A 10,560-nucleotide genomic window follows, 5' to 3' on the forward strand; every position below is an offset into this window, starting at 1 on the left:
AGTAAGTTATACATTCAATTGTCATTTTCCAGTCAGGCACGTACATGGTTTCAATGTCTAATACCACAAGTTTACTTCCAACTACTTTGCCCGCACCGCTGCATGCAGATCTGGTGTATAAAGGATAGAGTTATTTCGGGCAACGAAGACATTTGAAACTACCTTGAGAAAGGATTAATTCTACCTACTTGTTCAAATCAGTAGTCGTTCAGAACAGTAACAATTGACAAGTTGCTTTATGGCTTAAGCCAATAGGTTAAAAATGGAAGTTATAACGGACTCTAGTCTTCTGTGATTAAGTTTTACTGCTTTTCTGTAGAATGTATTAACTATTATGCGTCTAATATAAATGCTGGTGTTCAAATTGAGTTTATACCATAAAATATTCGATTAGACAGTTTTGCCAGTAAGGCAGTACAAATTTAAACTATTTCTTTGTTTAGGAAATCAAACAACTTAGAGAAGAAAATAGAAAATTACAGAATAAAATTTACAGTATGGATACTAAGGTTTGTACAGCTTTACGATACTTGATTAGTATCAATATTTTGAATAAAATGTTTTATAGTTTTAACTTTTCAGTGGCTGCAATGTTGCCATTAAGGTTCAAATGACATGCAAAACATTTGTTTCTAAAATTTTGACACTATAGGATAGGTCGACATGAGATAACGACAGAGCATAAAAGACAATACATGTTGTACAATGAAATTGAGCGTTGAGAAAAAACTATCAAGTAAAAACATTTTGAATAGTTGGTTATTTTCTGTATCGTTTTTGGCCTGAATATAATATGCATTTACAGTGGTATGACGTGAAAATGTCATTATGTAACTAATTGACGTCATTACCTATTTCGGCCTGGCAACGAATCAAACAAAATTATATCATTGATGATATCACTAAATTTAGAAAAATAGAAATGACTTTGAATATAAATTTGATGAGAAGTGTAATTCTAGTAATTTAAAATATGAATTGTATATCATAGTTTTGAAAACGTTTTTTTTTTTATTTAGAACGTCTGCCAACGCCGTCTACCTTCAGAAGAATCACAAGAGTTAGAGCGAATGGTAAACCATTGCTGAGCTTATTCCTCTTCTATATGACAGAAAATTAAAAAGCCATAATCTCTCGGCTGTAACAGTTTATTTTTCTTTAACCATTTTTAGACGAATCAGTTATACCCCAGGTTTAGTTCCATAACAATGTTTAAATGAACTTAATGAAATACGTGAAATAATGTACCTGATTATTGTTTTAATATCTCTACCTCAAAAACTTTCAAGGGAGAAACAAGTGAAATATGATAATGAGAGAAAATGCAGAGTTCCTTTTTGATGAAAGTTTTTTATTATTATATATATACGTTTCAAAATCATACCTTACAGGCAATGCCTTTTCCTGTGTATGGACAGCCAGCAAGTCACAAGAACGCTGTAAGTATTTTCTTTATGCTGTGATGAACAACACAATTATACAGCATGTAAAGATTTTCTAGCTTTAATGGTAGAGGAAGACCACAGGTGTACCTTCGTGAGTTATATCAGTTACAGCCGAGCATATAGGTAGAACCATCGAGCTTTGATTTATCAGGCAGATGATTAGTCTTCTTAAAGAACTCGACCCAAACTTGTAGTTTAGAGTGGCAAGACTTTTTAGTGATTAGAGGTAGACCTAAACCACTTAACCAAGGAAACTCTAACCTGAATTCAGTAAAACATGCTTGTTGATACAATGCGAACAAGACATTAAGTATCGATATTCTTGAGTAAACATTGTCATTTTGTGTTTAGAATTTCAAAGTGATTTTGCAAAAATAGCCGAAATTATATCTGTTCACTCTAGGTTTTACCAATCTGCCTCCCAATTTATTGGAATGGGACTTAGCTTGACTCAACAATGAAATAGATTGCATTGAGAATACCAATTACTTTTTTTATTGCTAACATCATTACATTTTTGTCTTACAAATTTGAAAAGAAATAGAATAAAGGCTTTTAGCAAATGAATTTGCTACATCTGACTCCTATTTACTTGATAATAATTGTTTGATATCTCTGGTTGGAACCAAATGTGTTTAGGATTCAATTCGTTTATAAAGCAAATTATAAGATTCGAAAAGGGTATTTACTGTAGAAATGATAAATATTTTAGACAGGCAAACTAAATTATAACCGTAACAACTGTACGACATGTTTATTTGCATTTAGGATACCGTTTCAAACGAAGAAACTGCTGAACCACAGACTCCATCTAAGACTGTCATATCGGATAAACAACTACAGGTGAGTTTTAGTTAGAAAAAAAAACAGACAGGGTTAACACAAAACAATAACGTCAGACTTACGAAGTTAACATTTTCTGTGGGGAAAAAGGAGTAACACTGCTAAAACTGCTTTTATACACTAGATACCCAACTATACCGACGACTAAGCTGTTAACCACGTTGGAAAACTTTCCAGATGTAATCAGTTTTGTGTAAGAATGGGCAAAGTTGACGTATACATCGTCAGCCTTAAACCTACCGTGATACTTTTAGAATCTCAAAAAAAAAATCCTTCAGTCTGAACAAAAGGAACATATAGCCAAAGTTTTCTGCCGATGTGTTTTTGTATGAATAGTCATAGTTTTTATGAATAGAAACTAATTTGTTGGACAAATGTACCTTTTCATAGCGTACTGGTTCGAGTCGTAAATTCGGCCAGGTCGTAAATATTCGGCCATCCACTTTAAAGCTTATTTTGGAGCCAGATGCTTGAGAATGCATCTGTGTCATCACAAGCGCTTGCGTAGGCAACAAAGTCGGCAAAAAACAACAAGTTGAGGTGAGTAGAAAAAAAGTTATCCTTACCTAAAGCTGCGTACTCTAAATAGTAAATATTTTGTCTCGCGGGTCTCGTGACGTCATCGCATGCGCTTGATTATGCTAAGGCCCGGCAAGGGTTAATTCAAATATAAAAACATGCGCTAACTAGCATAAAACGCGTAAAATCCAAGTAAATGAATGTATTGCCCCTCAACGTCTTTGATTTTCCATGAAATGCGCGGTAAAATCTACGTTGTTTCACGTTGACGTCAATTCCTTTTGAATTATCCATATTGGGCCCTTATACGTTTACGCTTTGCCACGGAACCCGCATATATAAAAAGCACGTGAGCGGGAGAATCTTTCTGTTAACACACGTTTTCTCTCCTGTTAAAACAACCCCGAAAAGTGACAAGAACAGCAGTGTTTTGCTAGAATGTGTAATAAAACAGTGACGTAAAAATTCAACTACGTCATGCCAGTGTGAGAAGAATGACAGGCGCTTTTTAAATCTCTGTTGGCAAATATTTCCCACGAGGTATGCTGTTGCAAATTGATTGCAGTTGGTTGATAAAAGAACAATTTTGGCTGCTGCGTCGATTTATTTCCAACAGAATGTTGAAAATACAACCAACTTTATGTTTAAAAAGTGGCCGAATATTTACAACCTCTAGAAGGTATAATGTGGAGGCTAAACCTGTCTGTTATTTTTAGCGCGGTTGCATTGTTTACTATACTGTAAACGGCCGTTAATGATAACAATCAATGTTACTTGTATCAAAGCACATATCCTTTCCGCAGCCTTAACGTACTAAAACGTATTAGCGTCTGATGGCCCTTTCACGCTTCCGTAGAAACAACATTTATTACACGAAACTTATTTTGAAAATATTTCTGAAATGTCTAGGTCTGCAGCTCTCAAATACGGTTATATCTTACATCTGAGGCATATACTGACACTCTCAGACAACATCAAAAATGACATTTTGAGCGATTTGATGAAGTTCCAAAATTATCGATGTACCCTTGGTCCGTTACGGACCCATGTGGGATTTCTGTTTATCCAGAGCTCAAATATTTTTTCATAGATTAAAAGCTGACATGCTGTACTAAAGCCCAGGTAATTTCAATTCGTAATAAAGTGCTGAAAATTGGCTCCCCAACAGCAAAAAAAATAAATAAAAAATGTCCACGCGCATACATTTAGACGGGGTGACCCCTGCGCGTGACCCCTGACTATCTACGAATCAAAATGCGGCTTTCGTTTTCAAGTTTAGCATTTCTACTTTCATTTTATATAACTTCCGGAAATAGCTGAAGGTCGAGTGACGTCATTTTCTGTGTTGTCAAAAACATACATGTGCCTGGCGAGACTGCATAAATATGTGCTGGCCGTCCTAAGGTTATGGTAGAAATTTTGTACAAATCAGTTGTAAAACGAAAGAAATATTTATGAAAAACCGCAAAAAGTGGCCGAATTTACGACTCGAACCAGTATATGGGAAACTTCCGGATGCTACAATATTTTACATACTAACCGTTAAAATGATGTGTGTTTGTGTGTGTGTGCGTGTGTGTGTGCGCGTGTGTGTGTGTGTGTGTGTGTGTGTGGGGGGGGGGGGCGGGGGGGGGGGCGGGGCGGAGGGGGGAGTATAAATGTCGAAAATGGATGCTCTTTACTGTGTTGACTTGATGCTTATGTTTAAAAAACGTTTCATCTGCAGTAATTAGAACAAAGCATGTTTATTTAATGAAATGACCGTCTTCTAAAAGACTTTGTCAAAAAGCAGCATATAGTATTTTTGTCCACGTTTTAGACAACTGTAAATGCTTGTTATTGGGGTCAATCCTTCGAATGTAGTATGGTTAACAAAGTATTTTATCTTTGGTGGTAAAATATATCTGGAGACTATTTTAACAAGCACATCTGTCAGACACAATGTTGTTTATCAAAAAGTCATGGAGAACATACGCTCCGCCCAAGGATCGAACTAACTATCCATCGATCCGTAGACCGACGGGGTCGTGAGTTCGATCCTCGGGTGGGGTGTACGTCTCCGTAACTATTTGATAAACGACATTATGTCTAAAATCATAAGTCCTTAACCACCTCTGATTCATGTGGGAAAGTTGGCAGTTTCTTGCGATTGATTGTTTTAATTTGATAGTGTAGAGAGCTGGCGATACATTATACTTTACCAATTTTAATGCATATACTTGATATATTGCAGGATGTGCAACAAGTAGATGAGCCGAAATCAAAACGTGCAAGGTCAAATCAAAAGCAGGTAAAATCTTACAATTGATTTCAATTTCTTTCTTTCTACGTACAGCCAATTTATCCAGCGTTAATAATGAGTAAAGATAAAGATAAATTGATTTAGCACAAAACGCTATTCACTAACAGTAATAGTCTGTTGTATATTTTACAATACACATAACAGAAATATCATACTTTTTACAGAATAAAGAGTTAAAGAGTGGACAACGGGTAATGGCGTTGTTTAAATACAGTGGTTGTGAGGAAGAATGGTATCCTGCTACAATTGAAAGCATTTTACAAACAAGTAGGTTTGTTTATTCCTACATATGTTTTTTTCTGGAATGAATTCTACCTTCAATATGACATCTCGAAAAAATGAAATTTTGTAAGTTACGTGTGAAGATTCGTAGAAAGCATCAAACGAAACAAAAAATAATAATTCCCAGCTCGTAGTTGGATCATTTTATAACAGATCATGAAATGTGCAAACAACTGGCAGAGTCCTTTAATCTGTACATTTTTAGTGGAGACCTTTGATTTGCACTCTATAAACCGAAAGGAATTGAAATATCAAGGATTTAGATTTTACGGCAGTCACGCAGAGATAAAAGACTGATGACGTTTTACTTAATAATGTCTACCTGAGGATCTTTTGAAAACAAAAAGGAAACGCGATCAAGTAAAGTAATAGCAGACAAACAAAACAGCTTTTTTATTCCTTTTTTACGCCTTAGATTAAAGGAATGCAATTGTTCTTATATGGGACTTGATTTTGTTTACTTTCAGGTAAAACGTACAAAGTAAGGTTTGAAGATGGAGTCCAGCGTTATGTAAAATACTCCAGTGTAAAGGAAGCTTCGGCGGACTGATTCACTTCATGTTTTTCGACTTGTTCTTTTAAGTTTAGACTACAATATAACATGTTACAGATAATCAAGGAACTCTGAATGTTAAACGTCTGATTATGCATGCTTGATAGGTCAGTTACACCGGAATAGCACGATAAACACTCGGTAAACTAAATCATTATACAATGATAAATCCAGTAAGTTTTAGTTTGCTTTTTATTGATTGATGATATTTTGATGATACATAACATGCACACTTTGCCAGAGCAAGTTTTTTGTGTGTATAATGATTAGATTGTAGTCTTGTACAAATATATCACAACGTTGAATTGAAACTATATTGTAAAGATCAAAGTCATCGGAGGTCAGGAAAATCTCGAAATGGTATACTGATTTTCTCGAAACCTTGTTCGGGCCAAAACTATATTAAAGCTTGGTACATGTACTAAACACAATAATATACAAAGGATTAGTCATCTTTCAGGTACTCTTTATGCATCTTTTTCTGTGTAGTAATAAACAACACATAGTGCAATATAGCCATGTACAATTTAGTCACATTTAAGGTATTACGTCACTAAAAGTCATGTTTACAAAATGGCCTTTGCTTGGTATATTCTGAAAGGCAACCGTGTTTTGCACTATTTTGCAAATTTTAAACTACTTTTACTGTGCCGTTTTTTATAAATTTTTAATAACTTATGGTATCTCCTCAAGCTCAAGTAGATGTGTTTCTGTTTTGAATTTTGCTTACTCCATTTAAAAATAACCTCAGTGAAGATGAAAAACCTACCTAAATTTCTTCCACAATATATAATCTAAGAGTGAAAGCAAAATAGAGAACTTTTACCGCGTGTAACTCAACATTTTTAAAGATGTGCAACTCTACCCCTTTTGTTTAAGTAGTAAGTTCACTTTGAACACCAAGAAATCGCCTATAAGATTCATCTTTTTCCATTTTTTTTACAAAAAATCAATATTAAGTCTTCAAAGAAGTAAAAACTTACTAGTAAAAGAGGAAAATAAGGGAAAAAAATGGTCCCAGTAGGGCTTGAACCTACGCACCCCTAAGAATTGCAGTAAAAGTAGGTTTATGGTAGGAATTAAATACTCTTCAAAAAGGAGGTTCTCTATTAGTGATCTAATACCTTAAAAAAAAATAGGTAGGCAAACATTTATTAGTTTTACTTGTTGGCATAAATCATGGATTTTATTGAAGTCGCGTTGTTTTACTAATAAAATGTTTTGTATCACATGTTGTCATAAATTTGAAATTAACTTTTGCTTAAGATCTTCACCGTTTGCTTTGTGTTAATCCAGATGCTGGTAACAAAACATGTGTAGTATTTTTTTCTTAGCTGAATTTGGTTAGCAAATCATGAGTTCTCACGTTTATTGTTTATTCAAAGTCCGACAGTGAAGCAGAGTATTGAGTATTGCTATTTCATGAGAATTATCAATCAACGACTTTAAGTTGATAAATGGAAACATAAATAATCACTGATCAGAACCAGCATATAACTAATTCTTTTCTAATTAAATTTTCAGAATTTAGACAGTTTAATCAGAGCTTCCTATTTTATTTTTCATTCTTTGTGCAAGTCTAGATAATGTAACATACATACACAATGTACGTTTGTTAACTGAATTTAGATAGCGAGCCACAGTTCCGCAATTACTAGTTCTTTGCATATGATTTATTATCCGAATTCAGCCAGAAACGAAATAACGTTACTTTTGCAATCTTAGTTTAAATAATTGCAAAATGCATTAGATGTATGTTATCCGAATTCAGCTAGAGCTTTGTATAGAAAAGAATGAAATAGACTTGTATTTGATTATCAATCGTTATTGGCTATCCGAATTCGGATAGTGAATGAGACCCTTATCATTGATGTCTCCTTTAAATACTACCTATCAAAATGCAGATAGTGCTGGTAGAGTTTGCCTTTATTCTTAACCAAATTCAGATAGGGTTGAGGCTTATGGGTACAACCTGAACTTAATCATCGTCTATTCACTTTGTTTCCCTTGTCCAAATGCTGATAGCGAGTAAGACGATTGCCATCACTAGTTCACCTTATAGTCCTTATCAGAATTCGGATAGTATACACATATTTGTGTTGTTTATAAGTCGAATTATTTTATAGCAAAAAAAATCTTTATAGTTTTATATCAAATATGAAAATAAATATAAAAAGACCAAATTTACTGTTGTTCTTTTTCTTAATATTTACAAAAATCAAGTATTTTGACAGTTTGGAAACTGTCAAATACAAATGGAACGTGTTAGTTTTGGAAACAAACACTGTCGTGTCTATAAATCAACATGTGACATGACACTGTCAATATACCATGTGAAGCTGTAACGACTGAAGGCAAGGAAGGGGTAGGCTGGACTTGAACACATAAGATGTACCTGATAATATAAAGAAAATGACCCAAAAGAAGATTAAATCGCAACAAGTATATTAATATACCAACATGACATTAGCTAAAACGGGTCCTTACAACAGGATCGGAGCTCCTTCAGTAACCGGTTTTGAATGGTAATCATTAAAAACACAATAGGAAACTTGCAGATCTACGGATCACTGGATCGTGAGTTAAATTCCCAGTCGTTCCCCAAGATAATTTAATAAACGGCACTGTGTCTGAAATAATTCGTCCTCCACCTCTGATTCTTGTGAGAGAAGTTGACAGTTCCTTACGAATAAATGGTTAGTATTTGTACAAAAACTAGAAACACTGGTTATGTTAATTGACAACAGTTACAAAATTGAAATAGTATTGAAAAAAAGGAACGGCGCTAAACGCGAAACGAAAGGTACAAAGCAACGAAAAATGCCAATCTGACAATTCTTAGTTTCGGGGTTCTCCGCGACCGAGTGGTTAAGGTTACTGACTTCAAATGACTTTGCCCCCCCCCCCCCCCCCCACCACCACCACCACACACACACACACACACACACACACACTGATGTCGAGCTTCACTCAGAGCTTTGAATTCTTCATGTGAGTAAGCCAACTATCTAGCTTACGGAAGGTCGGTTGTTCTACCCAGGTGCCCGCTTTTGATGATATAATGCACGACGGGGCACTTGAGTCTCTATATGACCTATGATTGCATCAAACTCTGCGGTCTTGACTAAAGTCCTACCAAGTTAAACTGCTTTAATCTTAGGAGATATGTATATTCGTATCATACTTTGAAAGAATATACACCTTTATATTCAGGAATGGTGTTTCACTCTCTGTGCACATAAATGTGTTATCTTTTGGTATCTACTTTCTTCTTGATCTTATTCCCTTGTACATGGAGTCACAACTGATAAACCCCATTTATAATTTATAAAATTTTATTGTAGGGTCGTTGCTGTGACCGTTATTTTTGATTAGCTACTGAATATACAACCAATAATAAGTATACTGATTTGTAAAGTTTTGTATACAAAGGTATATTATTGACATATATTTACCGCTACTTTTGCACGTTGTTAAACTATTTCGTACTTTGAAATTTGTACACACAGCATGACAGATTTGATACTATAGGTTATCATTTCGCCTAGTCATTCATACAATTTTATTAAACCTATTGTTCGCATATAACCTATTTAAAGCATTCATGATTTTGACTGTATATATTTTTGTGTAACTAATATGTTCGCATATAATCTATTTAAATCATTCATGATTTTGACTGTATATATTTTTGTTAAACTAATATGTATTCATTGAGCAGATTCCCTATGTGCTCGCTCATAAGCAACGAATGCCTTTCTTTTTTTAATGGTTACTTTTTGTCACATTCCATGCTTGTTTTTGGTAGATCTAGTATACTTGTACTTACAAATGTATATCAAGTTGTAATTCATTGCTTCAAATTCAGATACTTTATATATGCCTGATTGGCCACGTTTTACATACTGATCAACTTTTGTGATATTTAACATCAGTCATGATTTTTCTACTATATTTGTACATTTATCATATAACTATTTGGTATTTCTGAACGAATCTATGCCTGAATGATCATATTTTAAGAAAGTGTTTAGTGTTTATGATTATCTTTTTTTTTGTTCTAGTATACTTGTATCTTTCATCAAGTAGTAATACAACTTGTGATCAAATGCTATGCCTGAATGATTAAAGCGCTCATTAATGAACTGCGAGTAATCATAGTTAATCATAATATGTAAATCCTTAGCCGTAAATTTACACATGATAAGCAGTGCTACCCGTATTCACAGTTAGAAAGTGATTTTCTGTCTAGACATAGACTTAGCACAACCTTGCATTGGCCAAATTACAAGGGCTGATCTTGAAACTTATTATACTTTTTAATCGATATATATAGACTGTTTAACATGTAAATTTAATATACACATGTAGCAAGTACTATGCGTTTAACATTTACAGGTATAATGAGATAATCTAGACTTTACGCTTTGTTCTACCAATTCATAGGATACTTTGTTCTACCAATACATAAAAATAACAGTTATTTTCGCTGATCAATTATGACTATATTATACATTTTAGCTCGATGAGTTGACAGTAAAAGTTATGACTGCTCATTTTTTAAACAACGGTTTGAAATGAGAATATTCAGCCCAACTAGTCCGCGCTGAACTTAC

General features: G+C 34.1%; 2 long non-coding RNA genes across 2 annotated transcripts; both read left to right on the forward strand.

The window, feature by feature from the left end:
- The first annotated feature begins 1,003 nt into the window (after positions 1-1,003).
- On the forward strand, positions 1,004-2,289 carry LOC128553703 (uncharacterized). The gene is made up of 3 exons (XR_008369416.1): positions 1,004-1,073; positions 1,392-1,439; positions 2,214-2,289. It is a non-coding gene; the product is annotated as an uncharacterized LOC128553703 (long non-coding RNA).
- Positions 2,290-5,019: 2,730 nt separating this feature from the next.
- LOC128553704 (uncharacterized) lies at positions 5,020-6,104 on the forward strand. The gene is made up of 3 exons (XR_008369417.1): positions 5,020-5,097; positions 5,274-5,376; positions 5,859-6,104. It is a non-coding gene; the product is annotated as an uncharacterized LOC128553704 (long non-coding RNA).
- The last annotated feature ends 4,456 nt before the right edge of the window (positions 6,105-10,560 follow it).

This window comes from Mercenaria mercenaria, unplaced genomic scaffold, assembly GCF_021730395.1.
Source record: "Mercenaria mercenaria strain notata unplaced genomic scaffold, MADL_Memer_1 contig_4219, whole genome shotgun sequence".
Taxonomy (NCBI): domain Eukaryota; kingdom Metazoa; phylum Mollusca; class Bivalvia; order Venerida; family Veneridae; genus Mercenaria; species Mercenaria mercenaria.